Source organism: Agelaius phoeniceus, chromosome 12, assembly GCF_051311805.1.
Source record: "Agelaius phoeniceus isolate bAgePho1 chromosome 12, bAgePho1.hap1, whole genome shotgun sequence".
NCBI classification, from domain to species: Eukaryota; Metazoa; Chordata; class Aves; order Passeriformes; family Icteridae; genus Agelaius; species Agelaius phoeniceus.
In genome coordinates, this window is record NC_135276.1 from 16,795,745 (window position 1) to 16,817,141 (window position 21,397).

At 43.7% G+C, this 21,397-nt stretch overlaps 1 long non-coding RNA gene across 1 annotated transcript; it reads right to left on the reverse strand.

The window, feature by feature from the left end:
• Positions 1-1,089: 1,089 nt before the first annotated feature.
• On the reverse strand, positions 1,090-21,121 carry LOC143695088 (uncharacterized). The gene is made up of 3 exons (XR_013184001.1): positions 20,406-21,121; positions 17,655-17,832; positions 1,090-1,954 (listed from the first exon to the last, which is right to left on the reverse strand). It is a non-coding gene; the product is annotated as an uncharacterized LOC143695088 (long non-coding RNA).
• Positions 21,122-21,397: the final 276 nt, after the last annotated feature.

A 21,397-nucleotide genomic window follows, 5' to 3' on the forward strand; every position in this document is an offset into this window, starting at 1 on the left:
TGAGAGTTTGCGCAGCTTTTCCCACGATTTATGTGTGTCCCTGGTGTGTTGAGGACTTCATGCTCAGCCACAGGCAAGTGTGACATGGCACTGAGCACAGCCCTGGTGCAAACGTGCACCTTTTGCCTTTTTTGTAGTTAGGCAGCAGAGAAGCCCAGAATTCCCAGTTTTTCTCACAAAAGCAAGGCTTTGTGCACACACTGTGCCAGGGAAGGGTGTCAGCCCTGTCCAGCAGTAGCATGTGGTGGCCCCTCCATTGTGGAGCAGCCAGGACTGTCACCTCCTCCCGTGCTTTTACCAAACCTCTCACCTTCTGCCCCTTAAATCGATGCTTTTGAGCACCAGTTTGGAATGGCCTCATCTTGTGCCTTGCAAAAGTGGTGAGGGCTCCTGTAAATCCATAACAGGGGCTCTGCTTGTCTAGCTGGGGTTATCCTACAGTAGCAGTTTCAATGTAAATCTTTTCCATCACTGCTCTTCTTTTTTCAATTTGTGTGGTTTTTTTTAACCCAGCACTTTATTCTGCTGCTCCAGAAATACCTAAAATAGCTCAGCCAAGGGAGCCCATTCCAGCCAGGAGGTGAAAGAGTTAACAATGCCCTTTCAAGCAAAACCACAAACAACTGGGGGGAAAGAGAGAGAGGGGGGGAAAAAAAAAGAAAAGAAAAAGAAAAAAAAAGAGTTTTTAACAGAGAAATGGAAAGGCTCCAAGTTCTAACCGAGAGTAAAAGCACAGAGAGAGTATGAAACACACAAATCATCCTGGGGTTCGGAGTTGATAAAGTTATTAAAAAAGAAAAAAAGGAGAAGGGTGGGGGGGGGGGGGAGAGAAAAATCCCTTTGTTTCTGCCCTATACCTTGAGGCTGTGGGAGCGGAGGGAGGGAGCGCAGAACGAGTCCGACCGGAGCCCAGCGCTGAGCCCCATCCAGCCCAGCGGGAGCCGGGCACGGGCTGGTGCTCCCCAGCTCCCCTCTCTCTGCTCAGCTCCTGGCAGAGCCGCTTTGGAGGCTTTGCTTACATAAACTCCGCACTTTTTCGGCTCTCTTTTTTTTTTATTTTTATTTTTTATTTCTCCTGAGTTATTATTATTATTATTATTAGCAAGTGGGAGAAAAGGAGCTTTTAATGCGGGCGGGCTGGGGGCTGGATGCGGCCGGAGCGCGGAGGGTGTGGAGCGCCCCGCCGGCTATTGGGCCATCGGCTTAGCAACAGCGGGGAAGGGCCAACCCCAGCCTTCCAACAGCTGGGCCACCTTCCAAGGATGGGTGCCAAACGCTGCGCTCCTCTGCCAAGAAAACAAACAAGGGCACTTTTAAAAACTCCAGAGTTAAACAGCGTGAGGGGTTTTTTTCTTTTTTTTTTTTTCCTCCCTTTTTCTGTTCTCTCCTCCACAAACTCTCCTCGCTCGCTGTTAATGATCTCTTTCCCTTTGTCGCCGAAGTCGAAGCGAGGGGGAATTGTCGCTGGTGCGGGTTTCAGGAGTGGTTTCCCCTTTGCTGGATGTGGAGCAGGCGCTGGATTCAGTCGTTTCTCTTCAGATGCTGCAGGTTCCCTCCTTCCCACCCGAGCGAGCGGCAGGAATCTCTGCCGCCTGCATTAGCGCCGAAACCTGCCTGCCACTGCCACGCATTTATGGAACTTACATAATTTACTGCCTGTGTCACTCTCTCGTCTGCTACCTCTTCATTCATTTCAAGCCTGTTAAAGAAGTGGAATAAGAAGCACGCAGATTTAACTAGGCAAAAAGTGGCTTGTAGCCACAAACCTTTTTTTTTTTTTTCTGCAGAGGAAGAAGAAAGAATTTGGGAATTCTGGTCTCATTTTATTAAAGATATATTTTTACAGTATATTTTTAGTGCAGTCTTTCTTACATATTAGTCTTTGTGATTGCTGAAGTTGGGGTAGCGCCAGACTTTTGCAGGTCCATACTGTGTCCCAAAATCTCTTCTTTCCCTGTGAAGAAGTAAAGCAGAGAAGTCAAAGCCCATTTCCAAGAAACACCAAATCTCTTCAGGTCCCCATGGCTTAGCGCCTGCCCAGAGAGAGCACTTGCCTTGGATCCTGATTTTGAGCACAACAGGAAGAAAATGGGGCTGACTTTTCTGTTGCTGTTGTTGTTGCTATAAGACACTCTGTAGGAGGTGAAGCCAAACTTACCTCTGGGGAAATATTAAACACTTCACAGAGAAAGGCCTAAAGAGGCAAATATTGCAGCCCTTTTCTCACGCCAGTCATCCCATTAACTTCAGAGACACTGCTCCTATGAGTGAGGCTGGTGGGGTCAGGCCTTTGTACACAGTAGCACCTCCAAAGGTTAAAGGATGTCATTTGTAGTCATGATCTTGTTTCACTTCCTACCTCTACCTCTGATTTACTGAGAAACCTCAAATAAATCACTTAACCTCTCTAAGAAGGAGTTTACTTAAGTGCAAGAACATTCTGAGCCTCCAACATTTGTGAAGTGCTTTCAGGTCCTTGGAGGAAAGATGTACTTGCAATTTATCAGGGTAGCTGCTTGCATGGAAATAAATCTCAATTTCTGTGTCTATGCATATGTCCCAGCTGCATCCCAATCTCATGTCTCATAACAGTGGTTATGCACCATAATCTACTTGGATTTCATAGGGAAAATATACTGGAGAGCAGCAGGTCCTTGGTTCCAGAAAGCTGGGCTTTGGGCCTCCTGTATGGTGCATTTCATCCTCAAAAACTTGCATCTGATGCATTGAGGAGTGTGTTTCTGCAGCTGCATTCTTAAACACATCCGTTTTTGAAAAAAAAAAAAAGAGGAAAAAAAAAAGAAAAAGGTTTTTTCTGAATAGCAAAGAAACATCATGATGGGAACTTGTGTAGTTGCAACTGTGCTCCGTGTCCTATGCAGAACTAGGAAATATATGAACAACAACAGGAACCATACAAAAAAAATAGATTTTGGGTAAAGGCTCAGTGCTGGGAGAAAAGGGAAGAGGCTTCCTTTTTATCTGTTCTGGTTCTGCTTATCTTTTACTAGAGGCTGTTTTTAGTGATGAGGAAGTAGAAGAAGAAATCCATTTGTTTTTCTGATGACACAGCAAAATACACAACCTAATAACTCAGAATAACATCCCTTCTGCCCTAAAGAAATAATCTCACAAAATTAAACCAAGACTTTATCCAGAGATTGCACAATTCAACAGTAAATTTCCATTCAACTGAAAAGGCTTCGAATAAAACCTTCATGGGGGAATCCAGAAAATTGAAGCAACTTCATAAATGCTTGGTAATAATTCAGGACTAGGGTCTCAATTATTTTTCATTCATTACTTAGGTGAGCAAAGGGCTTCACATTTGGATGGGAATTTGGGACTACAAACCAGGACAAAATATTGTGGCCCCACAAGGGCAGCTGGACCAACCTGTAGGCCTTGAGCCAAGAGTCAGCCAATACACTTTGAAGCACCATTTATCTCCCTGCTTTCCCCAAGAATGGCTTCTCCTCCCTTGCTGCTGGCTCCAGCATGTCCAAAATAACTTCACCACCCTCTACAGCACCTTTTACAGCCACCTGAAATTGTACTTTATTTAAAGGGTACATAGTTTGTGGCAGTAATTCCCACAGAGCCATAATTGTTTTTATAACACCTGGTTACAGCAGGTAGTATAATTCACCAAGAAGTTGATATGAATGTATTCCATAACATGCTTTATATAATCCATTATTAGAGGACATTGCTGCATCTGTAATTATGTTTGCAAATGCATTTTATTGAGTTCTTCATAAAAGTATTCAGGACTGAAACCAGCTCTTAGGCTGCAGAAGTATATATACACTTTGCTTCCTTCAAAGTATTTTTTTTTCTGTATAGGCAACACTACAAAGGGGAAAGAACAAAATTTAACCTCGATTTCCTAGCAGACTCTAGCCCTTAATCCAAGAATCCTTGAGCCTAGGGACTGTTCAGGCCCTCACTGGAATCCTGTCATTTCTATCAGCTTTAATTTTTACACAACAAAAGTGATTATGTGAGTTCTGGCTTCAGGCTGATCAAACCTTTCAGTGACTCTTCTGCTGCTGACACCATTTTTGAGAGGACAAATTACATTTGGTACAGGCATACATTTACCTGCAGAACCCACACATCTACAACTGGTGCTAGAAATGGTAAATTTAGGCTGATTTCCCAACCTCCTTTTGGCACAGTGTGAGCCAGAGAGAACCTGGGTTGACTGTCACATCCCAGATCAACTTCGAGTGACCAGCAGCCTTGGGAAAGCTGCTGCCTTCACTGCTCCCATTTGGCTCAGTAAAAGCAGTGGAGCTTTGCTCCTTTCTACAGATTTCCAAGCAAACCTCTCCTTTAGGTTGTTAATTTGCAGGAGGCAGGCAGTTCAGACAGCAGCAGCCTGTTTTTTTCATATTGCCTTTACAAAAATTGCCCTTTCAGTCTGGGTTGATTATTTCATCTGAAGCAGAAGTCCATTACAAGGCCTTCCATGCTCTGGGCAAATATACAGCCAAATTAATCTGTTATGAGCCAGTTATCTCTTGTGTAGTTAAAGAATAACGAACATGTGAGTTTTGGTGCATTTTTTTCTCATGCATGGAAATGTGGTAAAAAGCCCAGACAAGGTAAATTAATGAGAGTTCAAGCCTTTTTCCATTTATGGCAAACTGGCTCCTTCCTTCCCAGCCCCCCAAGGAACCACACTGTAAAACACTCTCTGGAAGAGGTTTTATCTCATTCTGCCTTGCCTCCATTTCTCCAGCTCCTCTAGTGAATATTTGTCTTTTCTACCTGCTGCCCAGTTAAATCAGCCTCAGAGGCAGTGACATATGCCAGATCACAGGGGCTGTCACTTTAATTCCCTGTGCTCATATTTTTCTCCTCTAGTGGGGTGCTGGGGGCAGATGTTTGGAGAAGGGACCCCTTTGCTGCCTGGCACACCAAAGTCCTGACGTTGGCTGCTGATTCTGGGAGGCAAATCCCAGCCCTGCTGACAGAGCCCAGGGTTGAACAGGCAGCTTCTCCCAAGTGCAGGTTCTAGATGTTGGAAATGAAACCTCACACCCCAGCTCAGAGTGCTGCAGGAGCAATTTCTCCCAGTTTCAGCTCAGCTCTCTTGTCTGACTCCTGCCTGCAGGCACAGACAGACCTCCACAAGCCGTGCATGTGAGCGCTGCTCTGCTCCCACCCTCAGCCTCCAAAGAGCTGTTTCCCCACCTGGCAGAAGCCAGGCTGGGGCCCAAGGTGTTGTGGTGGCCTCCACCCTGGCATTGCATGAGCCCTGATGAGCTCCAAAGCCCTGGTGGCTCAGGGTCACTGCACTGCTGCACACCTTGCTCAGGGTGAGCCCTCCTGGGGACGAATGGCTGGGCAGGTGGCACATCCCTCACAGGTCTCTGCAATGGGTGGTCCCTGCCCTGTGGCCACGCCAAGCTGTAGAGAAGCCAACAGCTGCATAGTCTGCACCTTCTTCCTCAGAGGGAAAGGGAGTCGTGTCCCCTTCCCCTTTAGCACAGATCTGCTGCTCAAATCCATCTAAGACAGGTTGTGAAGAGCCTGTGAAGTCATTACCTGAATGGCTTTCATGGGAATCTTGACATCAAAATCCTCACAGTGTCAAAACTGCAGCCCCTACCTGGTTTCTTAGGGTTGTCAGTAATTTTCTACCAGTCTGAGAACCTATTCTTCTGCCATCAGCTTTTCTCAGGAGCAAAATGAAACTTTAAAGCTTCTGACGGTTTGCTAAAAACCTCCAGCTGCATAAACCTTCCATCTCTGGTACCATAAGGAGCTCTAATCAAAGTCTTCCTCAGGGCAGTAGAAATTTAGGCCTTAACCAGATGAAAGCATGATAGGAAAAAATATCCATGATTTATTAATGGGCTATTTTAGGTCTTAAACTGATATTTATCAATAAAATATTGGAAGGAGGAAAAATGGAATCGCATTAATGCAGGCTCAATGGCAGAAGTAGCCAAATTGTAGCTCCTGCCTGGTGGTAAAGAGTAAATAGGGCCATGCCCTCTCTTTATCCTGATGTCCCCCTACACCCATATCAGGGGAGACCCTTACACACTTCTGTCCTGAAAAAAACCCCAACACTTTACTTTAGTGTCCTCTCAGGAAAGACACAGTTGCCAACACCACACCTTTCTTTTCAAGCTAGAACTTAACACCATCTCTAAACAGACAATGATATAACACACATTTCTAAGTGCGAGCATCCAGGGAGTGATAAATTGAGGGTTTGGGTTTTAGTTACATTAATAATGCATATAGAAAAGCTATTTGAAAATAAGAAAGTGATACATTTTTATGCTGCGCAGTTTATGGGGCAGAAATGGAAAGAAGAAATTCAGTTTTACATTTCCTATGTAGCTCTGGGTCAAGGTGACTCCCAGCACAAGCTGGAGCAGCTCCAATGGCAACCTCCTACACATCTACCTCATGTTGCTCCAGCTCCTCTCCCCAGCTTAGTCACTTCTCCAAGCATATTGTAGGGGAAGACCTGGGAGAGATAAGGCTCAGGATTGCCTGTCCCCTCCCTAGGATGGCCTGGGGCATGACATGGGGGCTCTTTCCACTCCTGTCATCCTGTCTCCTGATGGGAGTGAAGGATTTCAGTGGGAAAACTGTGCCTAAGGATGTGGCTGTAAATCATGGAAGAAATGGCTGGAGCAGAGCCTTCAGTTAGTTATTATCCAAAAGAAAGCAAGCAAACTGTTTCTACTGAACTTGGACAACCACACAAACCTGACAGAAAAGCACTCTGCAGATGCTGGCATTGCTGCATGAATTTGCTCCAGCTGTCGTGGTACAAGATGGAACCAGAGGCATTTGGATCCTGCACGGATAGGGAACGCATGCCCAGGTCTTCTCCCCTGCTCTGATTTATTGTATGAGTGCTTGGTGCGCCCAGGGAATGAATAATCCCAGCAGAAGGCAGCTGGGAATGCTGCATCTTTTGCAAGAAGGGCTGCTCACACACAGGGCTGCTTTTACTGGGGGCTGCCAGGACAGAAAACTGCACTCGGGGATACTTTCCATGAGATGGGAAAGGGGCATTGCTTAACAAAGCAAGGCTACAGGCTTCCCAGCACAGCACTGCACTGGCAATTAAATAAGCCTCTGAGCCACATATGATTGTGCCTTAAGAAATTAGTGTGATTCAGAATGATTTGGGTAGAGGAAAATATTCCCTTAAAGGATCTTGCCTGGGCTTCTCAGTGTGTGGAGGGTGGGAGAGGAGAGTTTCCCAGTCCTTGTGCAAAGGTGAACTCTGCCCAGAGAGAAGAAACTCGAGCCCTCTGCAGCCACCTAAGGGCATTCCACCAACCAAAATGGAAAATTAATTAAGAGAGTGAATCATTTTCTGAGACTTACTCAGTTTTGTACTGCTTTAGTGTTCGTCTCTTCTGTCAGTAGAGCAGCTCTTGATCCAACACAGTGTTTATAGTCACGTTTCCATAGAGCCCTGGTGTGCAGAGCCAGCTGGTGGGAATGACCTGCAAGACCTGTTTATAGATCTCCATTACAGAGCCTCTCATTTTCTTGGATGATTATTGTAGGTGTCAAATAAAGCTAGATTACCTGTTTTATGTCTTAGAATGATAAGCAAGCCAAAACAAGTCATTTGGCTCATGCAGTTATACAGGTATACCTAGATATATGTATACATACATTATTTCAAGCACTCAAGGCAATCTTACAACCCTTCTTGCTGGGATTTCGAAACCTTTTCGTTTCACCAAAATGTCCCTCTTGGTAAGGTGATGCTGGAATTTTGGCTTCTCTAGCTGAGCTGCAGAGCTCATCTGCAAGAGTTAACAGAGCATGGCAAGGGCACAGCACAGTGGTTTCACAGGGGCAAGAAGCTCCTCTCCCATTTGAGTGGTGTGGAAGGGGTGCCTCAGTCACAGCACAGCTTGGCTCAACAGTGGTGCCTGCAATGGCAACAACGAGGTGAAGCATGTGCTGACAGAGCTCATTGCTGGGGAAGCTTATAAACGACTCCTGGCACTACAGTTGGCAGTGACCAGTGTTACCAGTCCTCCCATTGCATAACATCTGCACTTTGCCACAATCACCAAAACAATCAAGAAGAAAAGCAAGCTAACGCTTGTTGGGGAATAAACTCAGCAGTCACTCTAATATCACACATTTTTCCAGCCTGCAGCTCCACCTCTTTCTCTCTCTCTGCCCAGGACGAGTGGGCTCCTGGCTGGTACCCGGAGGCCCCACCCTCCAGGGCGTGGTGGGGAGCAGCCCTGCTTCCCCTGGGCAGAGATGTGCTCAGGCTTCGGGATGCGCTGACTCAGTGATGCAGGGCTGATTGCAGTTTCAGGCAGCCCCAGCCAGTGCATCATATGCATTTACCAACACACAGACACAACCACAAACTTTTCTAAATGGATTCCAGAGCCTGGCCAGCAGCGAGCTGGCTTGGGCTGGAGCCTCACTCGGTGCAAATGAGGGTACGTGGGAGGCCTGCGTGACGATGGCCTTTGCGCTCCCACAGCTTGGGTCAGCTGAATTCTCTCTGCAGCCCCATTCCTCAGCATAATCAAGAGATGCTCAGAGACAGCTCTAATTAAAACAGATTGTCACGGCCCCGGGGAGGCTGCTACATGAAATGGAGTTCAGTGGGACCTGGGGAAACTCTAGGAAAATCCCATTTCTCTTTCACCTATTCCAATCTATGAATTCACACCCTCAAAGGATCCACTTCTTAAAGGTATGTCCTAAAAGGCAACAGATTCCAGTTCCTGCAGGGTGACCATGGGACCAAAGTAACCCTTGCAGGAGTCTCACTCCTCATTTGAGAGGAGCTCAACCCCTTCCCAAAAGGAGCTGTTCTAGCTGACATGCTGCTCCTCTCAAACGATGAGGCAACATCCCCAGAGAAGAGAGGGTGTCTCTCACACAGACAAACTATTCCAAGGCTGCTGGGCCCGATCCAAAATCAATTGAAGCACATGGAGAGTCCTTCCACTGATTCCAAAAAGGTTTGAAAAAGGCCCAAACATCAAAGCCAACACCATAAACTCTGCCTGGAAGCCAATACACAGCCAAGTACCATCCCCTCAGCAGAAGTGTCATGTGCTTACAGTGAGATACCCAACCCACTCAGCAGGATGCTGCCTTCAGCACTGGCTCCTCATTTCCCAGGGGATTTAGCTCCTGTTACTGCATTGCAGTGGATAACAGCACCAAGATCCACAGCCGCAAGGGAAGGTCACAACCCTCATTGCCAGGCAGAGATGGGGGAGGAAAAAAGGACAAAAATCAACAAACCAACAAAGTTTCTATACATAAGGAATGGGGGCTCTGAGTTCTGTGCTAAATAGTGGAAAAATCTTTATTCCCCCACAATCAAATGGAGCAAAATGATGACACAACGGCCTCAGTGCTTTAATCAGCAGGACAAGTCAAGCCTTTTATTCCTTTGTATATTCCAGTCAATGGAAAGTTATTGCTTAATTAACCCCCTTGAATGAATACCTGATAATTAATAAACCCATATACTGTACCCCAAGGCTTTGAGTTTAAGAAATCTCTTCTGTTCAAGTATGAAAAAAGAAAACATGCTGAACTAATGGGAAATAATTCTGGTAGAAGGCAAACCAATTAGGATTAGTGAATTCCATTTCATTTAAAGTTCCAAGATAGAGAAGTAATTTATCTAGTAAATTAATAGTGTTAGTGACTTTCCTAATATATTAGCAAGTCTTTCGTATCATATTAGTGAAAACCAAGCTGGCTAATACAATAAAAGACTTATTATAAAGGTATGAAGGTTACTAATGTGATAAGATTTTTTGCATCCAATTAGTATTAAAAGAAGGCTGCTCTAAAATGGACTTTTACATTTATTTATATGATTACCCAACCTACTGTAGAGACCACAACTTTTATCTTAACAAATTATTAATCCTCCTCCCAAATTTGGAGCTACTGTGTGTTACGTTCCTCATGCAAAACTTGCATGTGTGCTTCTATCTGCAGATCTGCATGGGTAACTGGCCCAGATTATTTGGTCTGGCTGCATTGTGTTTAGCACAACACTACAGTGGTTTTGCATTCTCCTAACCTTGGATCAGCGAGAGACTGGTCTAATCAGATACAGCAGCCTGAAGGCAAAACAATTACACTGAAATTATCATATGGAATCAAGCCAAAGCTCTGTCTTGTCTGCTATCCTGTCTTCATCAGTTGCTAGATCCTCCCACCCTCTCTGGAGCAAGGTGAAAAATACCGGCTGCAGCGACCTGCTGGAGTAACCTACTTGCACAGGCACTTCCTCAGAGCATAACCAGATACTGATTTCCTGGGTGAAACAGAAGGTTTAGGTCCTCTATAAAACCCTGAATTATGAACATGAGTGTTACAATACATACCTGTGTAACTGTGCCCAATGGAAGTTTTGCTAAGGTGTCAGTGAGTTCCAGAGGTGACTCTTCGGTGCCATGAGAAGGGAAATGCTTTGGTTAATCTTAAAACACACTGGGTTTTACACTGTAATATTAGATACTCTATGAGCACAGCTTTTTTTTTGTTATGTGAGAGATCTCAGCTGCCTCCCAATGCCTTTGCTGTGGGTTCACTAGCAGAAGAGCAAATTTGCCTTCAGTGCCAACTGCAGTGAAAGTTGCACAGGGGAGCACGTTAAAATGGAAACTGCAAGAACCAAAAAGAGGGTTTGCTACATTTATTTGACCCACTGTTGTAAAAATGGGTAAAATTTTGGATCTGAATACAGTTAATCTTATTTATTCAGTTGTGAAGTATCTGCCTATGTACATAGCTTTGCAGTGTGTTCATACACAGTCTTTGGAAAGAAAGTTTTGAGACCATCATAAAATCCCTTCTTACTGAGTTGGCAGCAGAATTGTACAGAATCAGAACCATACACACGGGTACTAAGAAATCAATTGTATTAGAGAATATAATTGGTGCTATTTTTCATCTTTAGAGTTCCTGCAAGAGTGGTTTCCTTAGGTAGATCAAATTAGTAAAGTAGAAACAGCTGCAGTCGATTGTCCACTGTTCAGGTCGAGGTTTGGGTGATAAAGACTGATCACAGTCAGGGGATGTTAATGTGGGAAGATATACTCCTGCACATTCCTCTGAAACCAGAGCTGTGACTGATCTGATTCATTTTGTACCCTTAAATCACTGGAAATTGTCATAGTCTGGATTTCAGACTTATGTCCTATCATTTCACCCCCATAAAAAACCCAGCATCTTACACATCAGCTTGGAATTTTGCCTAACTTTGCAATTCTCACCCCTCTGTACCTCCAAGTCAGAGCTAATACAGAGCAGGCACAGGTGTGTGCAGGTGAGCTATTTGCCAGGGTTTGTACTGATTCAGGACTATAAGGAGTGGAGAAGCTTAGGATGAATTCCACCCAAGAGGACATCACACACTTATTTTTTTCATCCCTGTCCCATAAATTTAGACCAAGGTAATTCCTGGTGAAGTGCAAGGTCAGTCTTTTAAGAACACCAAAAACTTCATGTTTTGCTGCAACAGTCAGCCTGAGACATCCTTGAGACAATTGTTACAGTTAAATTTAATAGAGAACCTCTACCTCTCAGAGTGTAGGAAGAATAATTATGCAAGTGTAGTAAAAGGTATATTTAACTTCATAACTCATTTATTGCCCTTGTGGGGGTGAGCAAGGATCCCACATCATTAAACCAGACTCTAAGCACAGAGAAAGCCAAATTTCTGTGCCTCTTTTAGAAGCACCAGATCATGGCTGCATCTGGATGGAGACCACAGCAAAAAAAAATGAGTGATTTAAATTATTTCAAGTGTGGAGGCAAAAAGGAGGAAGCAGGGACAGAGGAGGAGGAGAGTGAGGAAGTTAGAGAGAAAAATAGCAATGGAGAAGTAAAGAGAAGGAGAAAGACAAGTAAGAATGTGCACATAAGGGACCTTTTACACCTACAAGGAACAGAGGCATAAACAGGGAGCAGGTGCAAGGGAGGCTTGGGCACTGAGCTGGTGGGACAGGGCCTGAGCAGAGCCCCAGAGCAGACACTGAGGGAACCTGAAGCCTGTGCTCACAGGAGGCACCAGCAGAGGTGCTGGAAGAGCAACTGGAGAAGGAGGAAGATTTCTCTAGTGAAGGAATTGGGGATGCTCCAGGAAGAAAAAAAAGTTACTGTGTCAAACCACCACAAAAAACCAGACAGCTGAAGAGAGAGGTCATGGGAACAGCCAATACCAGGGTGACTGTGGGGGCTGGGGAAAGCATGATGATTTGATAAGGGAAATCCAGATTCAGAGGTCAAAGGGAAAAAAGTTCTTGGCGAAAAATAGGTCAAGGGAGCAGTCTGACTTCATTATTTTACTTTTCAAACCTTTAATTTAACAGTTGCTAATGACAGACAGTGCACAAAATGACAGTTGTATTACCCTCCAACACTGATGTAAAAATAGGCATAATCCTGTTTTTGTGATGATTAATGCAGTGTGAAAAAGATAATTAAACGAGGCCTGGTGTACTTTTGCTTTCCATGCCTCACTGCTACCTTCCGTGGCTCCTGCTCAATCTCCTTGAAAATCTATTAGGCTCTGCTAGCAGCATTTTATCACTTTCCCTGGGTTAGGTTAGACATGGCCTCCCCAGCTTTAGACAGGAAGCAATTCCTGGGAGGAGGCAGAGCAGGAGCACGAGCACCCTGCCTGCCACCTCCCACTCATGTGATTGCCTGACTCCCAGAGAAATTCCAGCACAGAAAGGCTTTGCTGGTGATGCTCGCTCTTAATTAGCTAGTTCATGTAATAATAGCAACTTTTACCCCTTCATCTGGTTGGAAAAACCTTTGGCAGCCGAGTTCACTCATGGAGGTGATGCGCTTCACCAGCTTCCAGTTGGAAGCTTCATTCCTGAGAAGCATGGGAGGGCAATGGGGGACAGAGGTGTTCTGAAAACATTAAAAATACCCTGTAGAAAATATTTGCATATTGTAGAAAGGACTTTTTTTTTTTTTTTTTAAGCTCTGCTTTGGAATTTTATCGCTACACTTTAATTAAAAAAATAGAAAAAAATAATGAAATGGCACGAAATGCTTGAAAAAAGATTTTCATAGTTGTTTTCTTTGCTGATGGCCTAGAAATTTGCTGGATTTGATCCGAAATAAACTGCAGGCAAATGTCAGCTTACTCTGACATTGTCAAAAATGGATTTTCTTGCTTTATGCCACCCCATACACAATCAAATACGCATTCAAAATACATAATGGTCTGCTGGTTTAGAATTATTGCTTGATCCTATGGCTGTGGAAAAGCAGTGGAGTCAGCCAGTGTTTCTTTGGGGTGCATCAGCGACAGAACTAGAACTGAAGACACTGCAATACCTCCCTCTTCTCCTTCCAGCTCCCAGAGCAATAAAACCTCTCTATGCTAAATTAGACTATTGATCAGTGGCTACCATTCCTAATGGACATCCTGTCTCTCATGTCTGGGATTAGGATGTTCTTTCTACTGCTGGATAATCTTAGTACTGTACAATTGCTCTTTCTCTGCTAATGACTGAATACAGGAAGAAATGTTTCCCTGTTGAGTTTGGTTTTTGAAAATCTCATCGCACAGGCCCACATGAGATGAGCCAGAAAGGCCATTTTGTGACCTGATCACATTCAATCTAACTAGCCAGGTATTTAGGTTACTTCCTGTGAAGGGATGTTACATCATTAAACCACTATCTGCAGCACACTGTATGATACTCTGATAATTCAAGATATCATGTCACAATATTCATTAGAAAGAATAGCAACAACAAAAATCACCAAACCTTTCTTCCTGTTCTGGTGATGGTCAAATGATAAGCATGAACTAAAAGTCACACACACACCAAACTTCTGAAAAAGTTTGAGCAGCCTGAACATCTGCAGAACGTGCAGCCTTGTGTGGGCAGCTTTTCAGCTGGGATAGCCCAACACAATGAATCTCAAGCTCTCTGTGATTGCACGAGAAATAGGGCAAAAGTCTCCCTTCTCTGTGACCCAAAACCACACTTGCTCTCACACAGCCAGAGCAGCATTTCCCACATGCTCAGCAGATGCTGTGTTTTGGCCCAGCGTGGGTGATGGACAGGAGAGTCCAGACAGAAACTGCTCCAGCTCTTGGCCATGTCTGAAAGCTGCTGGGCAAGGAAGGCAGCAGCAGTGGCAGGTGACAGTACTTCTGTCAGAACCTCTCCAGACAACATCATCTTAACTCAGCTCTTCCAGACCCTTTATCTTTCAGACAGGGGAGAAGATCACACATCTATCAACGTTTTGGCATCTCAGCTGTTACCTGAATGTATGGCCAAGGCTGGGGGCAGCTTTTATCCCCTTCATGGAAATCTCCAAAATCTGCACACAGCTTTTGTGTGGGCATGTACCTATTCTAGTTTCACCCATCTTTTTCCCAGTTAAAAACACAACTTAGAAGTAGCTAGCAAGTCAGGCTCCCAGGCTGTATGACACAGGACAGCCAAGGAGAGAGAGGAGCCTATCTCTGCTTCATGTACCCTAAACTGCACGATGATAAATGTCAAGCCCTGACACAAAGCTGGAACAATGGACATATCTGAGGGAGTTCATAGCACTTTCCCTGCCTTTTCTATATCCAGCATCCCAATGGATGTCAAGGTTTGTTGTTTTTTTTTTTCTTTAAGTGTAAGCTCTTTTCTATAGCACTGTGGCCTGCAACTCAGTATACAAGATGTACTATGGCATTATGAGATAGTGACAGCTGCTGAAGAAATGCTGTGTTATAAACATGCAATGATGCAGTGAACTGGCAAATCCATATGGCTGGAAAAATGACGAGGAGCAAGAGGAAAAAAATTATTCCAGAGTTCTCGAACAAAATAGATAGGCAGGAGTTTGCTTCAGCTTGCATGCCCTAATCACAGCTTTTCCTTTAATGGAAAAAAGTTTACATTCACATATATACACACACATAAATATAACTCTATATAAATAAATAGATATAAGTAGTATTATTTATCCCTCAGGATGATCTACATGTGGCTGGAGAAGCAGAGGTGATATTTTCATATACTACCATATTTCTGCTTCTTATTTCTTTGAGCTCTTTGGCTGAAGAATCAATGTCTTGAATCATCCCAGTACAAACTCTTTCTGGTATCCCCCACTAAAACCTATGTGCATTTTCCCTCTGTGTGTGTGTAGATGGATAATCTCTGCACATACCCACCAGGGAAAGACCAATCACTCACTTCTGCAGTGTCATCAGTCATGATGGATTCTCTGTGTGCCAGAATAAATGAGCGTGGACAGGATGGACACAGGACATCACTGAGGGAGACCCCAAAACCACATGGAAATGTTTAAACAGCTTATATATGCCCTCATAATTGATGGATCCCAGCAAGCAGACACATCCATTGCTTTTAAAAACACTGATAAATCCAAGCCCATGACACATGTTTCTTAGGAAAGCAAGTATTATCGCTTTTTAAAAAACTGAACGAGGAGATGGAAACTTGGAGTCACATCCATCCCCATTTTCAAACCTGGCTGCTGCAGTTTGCTTCCCATTTCTGAATGGAGTTCCTAATGAAGGGGGCACAGCCTCGTGAGCATCATGACACAGCCCCTCCTCAGCCCAGCCACTTTTGCTTGGGCCCTAAACACAAGATTAAAAATCCCAATTTTGTTACACAGATTTGCACTTACAGCCCCAAAGCAGATGGAAACAGGCAAAGCTGAAGCTCGTGAATCTGCTCTTTTGTATGGCACTTTTCCATCCACCTTTAATCAATGATGTCTGAGAAATGAAGGCTCAACGAGTATTCAGTCCAGCACTGGCAACATTTCCCAATGCTCCATAATAATCCTCAGACTTTTATGGAGAGTTTTCTCCCTGGTGATTTTTTTTCCTTGTCATTTAGTGCCACTATTTCAGATTTCCTGTTGCTGAACTGCTGGAGTGTCATCACTGCGTCTATATAGAGTATGAGAATATATTTGGAAAGCTTATATCCAAGGGCCATTGGAGATGACTAACATTTTTACACTGCACAAAAGAAGAGAAAATAAATTTAGGAATAGCAAATAGAGCCACTGTGTTATTTCCTTCCCTGTAAATAAATAACTGTAACGCTTCTACTCCAATCTTGGAGCAGGGCATCCAGCATCTTTGTGGAGAAGGAACATTTCAGGCAGCCATAAATGTTCACCCAAGACATTGACAATGAAGGCTTAAGACAGCACAAATTATAGGGAACATGAAAGAAGCCCTGCTTCCCTTGAAGACACCACCTGTTTAAGCACCTGGGAAAAATTATTCATAGCACTTTACCACTACACAGACAATAAAGATCCTATGGAAATGTCTTTGTTTAAAATCAACATTTATGGCCCTGATTTTACAGAGGGCTATGTAAATCCTAACTGGTACAACAAATGCAAAATGACATCCTTAAAAACATGGGGCCCTCACACCAGGCTCCAGCACAAGGCAAACCATTTCAGCTTAGAATGTCATACTTTAGGAGCTGAGAACCAAGACCAGAATTTTCTTCCTTCTAATCTTCATTCTGGTTTGCTTCACCTCAGTACATATTTATATAATGAATTTTTCCCTGCACAAAACTCCCCTCCTCAGCTGAATACCTATTAACCAAAAAATGGGAGCAGAATCCATTGGCATTCATCCTAGTGCTGCCACTTGGTTCTCTGTCCTTGTCCAAGTCATTGGAGATCTGATCCCATAAGACAACCAAAACCTCTGTAGCTGGCCCCCCTCCATTTGCTGTGCAGATGGATGATCTCTATATTCACCAGGAAAAGGGAAGAAGGAGACAGACATCAATCAGATGAGAGCCCAGGTGATGTGTGTCCTTACACCCATTCCCAGGAAACACATCCAAGCCTTCATTCCTCTGCATTGTGCCTGATTTACTTATCTGCAGGATGGGAGCCAGAGTATTTCATATCATGCCTTGATCAGTTATAATTTAGAAGCACTAGGATGCTTCCATGGAAGTTTAAAATATTATGTTTAAAAACTATCCCGTAATTTAATTTGGAACAATAAATTTTACAGTTACCTTGCATGGCTTTGATTTGTTTCTGAGCCTTGTTTGAAGATCTCCTGAAACCAATTAACATGTGTTCTCCAGCCATCTCATTTGACTCTTTTGTTGCTGGTGCTTTTTGGGAATAACCATTTCACCAGGTTGGAGAAGGGGTTTGGGTGTCTTTGTGTCACCACACAGCAGATGTGGCCCAGGTGTGCTCAGAAGGTGCAGAGGACAGCACACTCCAGTGTGAAGGATCCACAGAGCCCCAAGCTGCTCCAAGGATGAATGGAGTCAAGGACCTTCCAACCCTTCCCTGAATCATTTTATCATCCAGCCAGGCTTTTTTTCCTTGTATTCAGGGAACAGCACTGTGGGGTGAGATAAGGGTAAAGGTTTCTAGCCCTGGCAGCCCTGCTGGGTGCCCGGCCCTGGAGCGCGCGGTGCCGCACAGAGCTCGCGCTTTCCGTAACGCTTCCTCTCAGTCACGTAGGAGCCCGATGACTTTTGTCTGCTTTCTAAGCTGAGGAAAATGCCAGGAACTGTCCTCTCTCCCCACCCCCCACTTCCTTTAGAGAAACCTCAATAGGCTTCACAGAAATAGGAAATGACTGTCACCTTCACACTGGGTTTTTGGGTTATAGCCTTCTTTCTCTTCTGCTTCGAAAAGTGACTCTTCCTTCCATTTCTCTGTGCCTCAGGTCTTTCAAACTTATTTGAATTGAATGTCCCCTTTCTTTTTGATCCCACTTGTAACTCAAGAGTGTTTCAGTCACCACAGAAGAGATGCCAGCAGCTAAGACAGTAAAAGAGACAAATAAATGAGTTCAGTTAAATTTTGTTATTTTTATTACAACACAAATTCCTCCTCTTAAATATTGCTTCTTTGGAAGGAGAAAAGCTGGTAAGAGCAAAATTCTGGCCTTTGAGAGCTGGGTAAGTGGGTTCATAGTGGGGTGAGGAGTTTGTCCCTGGTTTGCTGGAGCCTGCATGGGCACATCAGGCTCTCAGAGCTCTTGGCACATTATAAAGGAGGAGCATGTGGCTTCACCAGAGCAATATTCACAGGCTTAGCCTGCTTATCTAGGAGAAACCTACTATTCACCTTGGCTGCTGCCATAATTTTAGACTAGAGGAAGGGACTAAAAAAGAGCAATCAAGATATAAGAAGTTGCAGAATTTTGATTTTTTTCTCATTATATTTTCACTGAGTAAAAGTAAGTCCTTAAAATACTGTCTAAGAAATCATGCAATGTTTAATACTGCAGTGGAAGATTTTCACAGTGTTTGGTTGAGGATACAATCTGCCCTGGCAACAGTTGTGGCTGGTTATTTTTCCAAATGAATGAAAACACAGATACAAGCAGGAGTTACTGCAACTGCTGCTGCCTCATTTATCTCTGCAGTCAGGTTGCTACTGGTACAAGTGCTCAGTTTTATACAGGAAACACAATTGCAGGTGCAGAACTCCAAGCTCCTGTTTACACCCACCAGCGGGAGGCTCACCTTCTTAAATGCATCTGTCTATGTGCAAAGCACTGGAGAAATTGCCATAATAATGATACCTTCCCCAGAGCATACATAAATATTACAATGTCCTTTCTGCAGAGAAGAAAGTTAGTGCAGGAGTAAAAATACATCACTTCAGGTCACAACAATGGAACAAAACAGACAGGGGAATTCAAGAACTCCTTCTCTTTAAGACATCTGCTTCTCCATTTGACTTTCTTTAAAAAAAAAAAATTAAAAACTGAGAAACTTTATAAAAACCCACAAAAAGTGCTGGTGAATCTATTTCATATTTGTTTGTTCTGCAGTTGCCAGAAGGTCTTTCGGTCTCCTTGTCATTTTGCACTATATGACCTAAGTAACACTGATATTTATTGCTCATTTTCATTTAGCTCTTTGAAGACCGATCCACTTAATGATCAGAAACCTCACACAATTTAGCAGATAACATCACTGCAGAAACTTGTTGGGAAGCTTTAATAAGTAAAATGAATACTAAGAGGTGGGCTGGGGTGATTGCTGTGTTTTAATCCTCGATGATAAGAATCAGAGTCATACCTGCCCATTCTTGCTCTGTGATTACACAGACAGAGCAGTTCAAGTGGACACAAATTCTAGGGGATGTTGTTGCAGTGACTACCTCCAGCACTTGTAAGACACACATTATGATAATAATGCCTGCCCTTAGAGTCACTTGCATTTACCCCCACCCAGCTTCTCCTGCGGGAGGTGATTCCTGTTACCTCTGATCTGCAGATGGGAAAAGCACAGAGATCCCAGGCCCAGGCAGGGCACAGTGCTGGGGCAGCTGAGCACTGACACCCTCCCTCCATCCTCCCCCAGCACCAGCTCAGGGATGAGACCACTTTGGAGCAGGGAATCATATAGACCCAGTCAGTAGGTCCAGAAGCTACAGGAACCCCCAAACTAGGGTCACATTTCTGGATTTAAAATACTTAAAAGTATAAAAGGGAGTATCACAGATTATAAAAGGAAGAATAGCAGGGTACTGCCAGTACACACAGGCAGTGAAACTCAGTAACTTGTTCAAGGTCGTACAGGAAATGGGAAGGGGAGCAAAGAGGAGAATCGGGTTCCTCCTAGTCCTTAGTTCATGTCCCAACAGCTGGACGTGGCTCTGTGACACATGGAAATACGCCTTTAGTCCTACAGCAAAATGCTTCAAATTACAAACTTCCTACTGTCCTCCCAGAGTGTTTTATTTGTGGAAACTTAAAAAAAAACACCCAGTCTCTACATAATAACAAACATGGAAAGTTGTTTTCTTGCAAAACTGTAAATAAAGAGGTATTTATATTATTGCTACAATCTTTCTGGTCCTCAGTGACAGGGTGACCCCCGTTGGTGCACGGAAATGGAGCAATTAATGAGTAATGGACCGTTTCCTGATATGCAGATGCTGCAGCCCATCTTTTGTTCTCAGATCTTCAGGGACTATCTCTTATCACAGGGCTTTTCCCCTGTGGAGAAACACTGGGAGGTTGCTTTAGGTAACACAGCAATGGGTAATTTTCAAAGCCAACTTAAATTAAAAAGTCTTTTCAGCAGTTTTGAGTGTGCCATTAGTGAATGACTGCATACGTAAATTATTTGACTCACTCTCAAAGAGATTTAGGGTGAGAAATTTTATGGGTTTCTGACCTTTTGTCAGGAAGGCATAGGAACCACCACCTCCTTGTCATAAGTACCTTCAAATCTCATTTGCAACCACTGGGTTCTTTTCCATTACCTGCAGTCTTTGCAGGAAATTTCACTTTGAGGGCTGAATTGCAATTCATTGCATATCAGAAAAGGCCAAATCATGGGGTTGTTTGTTTGTTTGTTTGTGGGGATGCTCACCTTTTATATACAAACAGATGGCATTGGAACAACAGGTCTCTGTGCATCAGGCACGATTTTGTGGATGTGCAGCTCTCCAGCGAGCATAAAACAAAGTAAAACCAGATTGAAAACTTTCATTACCCAGCAATGCAAGTCACAACAGCAGGGTTAAATCTGTTTCTATTTAGACAATATCTGGAACAGCGTTTTATTATACAGCCTGTAAAGCACTGCCTGTGCATGGGTGGAAAGTACATTGTCTCCTGAAATAAAGAACTGGGGCAGGATTGTTTAGAACTTTCTTTTTTTCTTCTTTTTCGTTAACCATAAATACAAAGTAACCAGTTCTCCATAACATTGAACTCTTTGTGGCCTTCCTATAAACAATAAAACTATCCAAAAATAAACATCTACTTAGAATAAATATTAATTCAGAGGCCTTTAAAATATGAAGCAAATAGTCTCTGCAATACCATCTCTTCTCTGATAATGCAAAACCCACCCCATGGGGTTTAAAACTGAGGGATTTCAAGGCTTCAGGGTGTCTTATGATGCTCACTCTGAGCAGGCTGAATGCCAGGCTTTGTGAAAGGTTCTGTCTTAAAAGACAGAGTCCTAATCGCTTTCAACTTTTCTAATTCCTCACATTCCTTCCTAGCAAAATAACTGCCTGCCTCATAATGGCAGAAACATTTGGAGACTAAAAGAAACAAACAAAAAATAATCAATTTTCAAGGTCCACTTGCAGACGGAGGAACTGTTTATGAAGCACTTACTGTTCAGTTGCAGGAGAAAATCTTGTCTTAATGGCAAAAAGGGAAGCATGGAAATACTGGGGAGAGTTTTTTCAGTGAGTGGGTGTGGGTATAGAAACTCTCCTGCCCTACAACTCAGATGATTGATTACTGCAGAAAATAGATCCCACCTTGTGCCTCATCCAAGGAAACAGGACTTTTCAGCTGTGTGGAGCAAGGGGTGGGTGCCACCACCTCTCACAACACAGACCATGA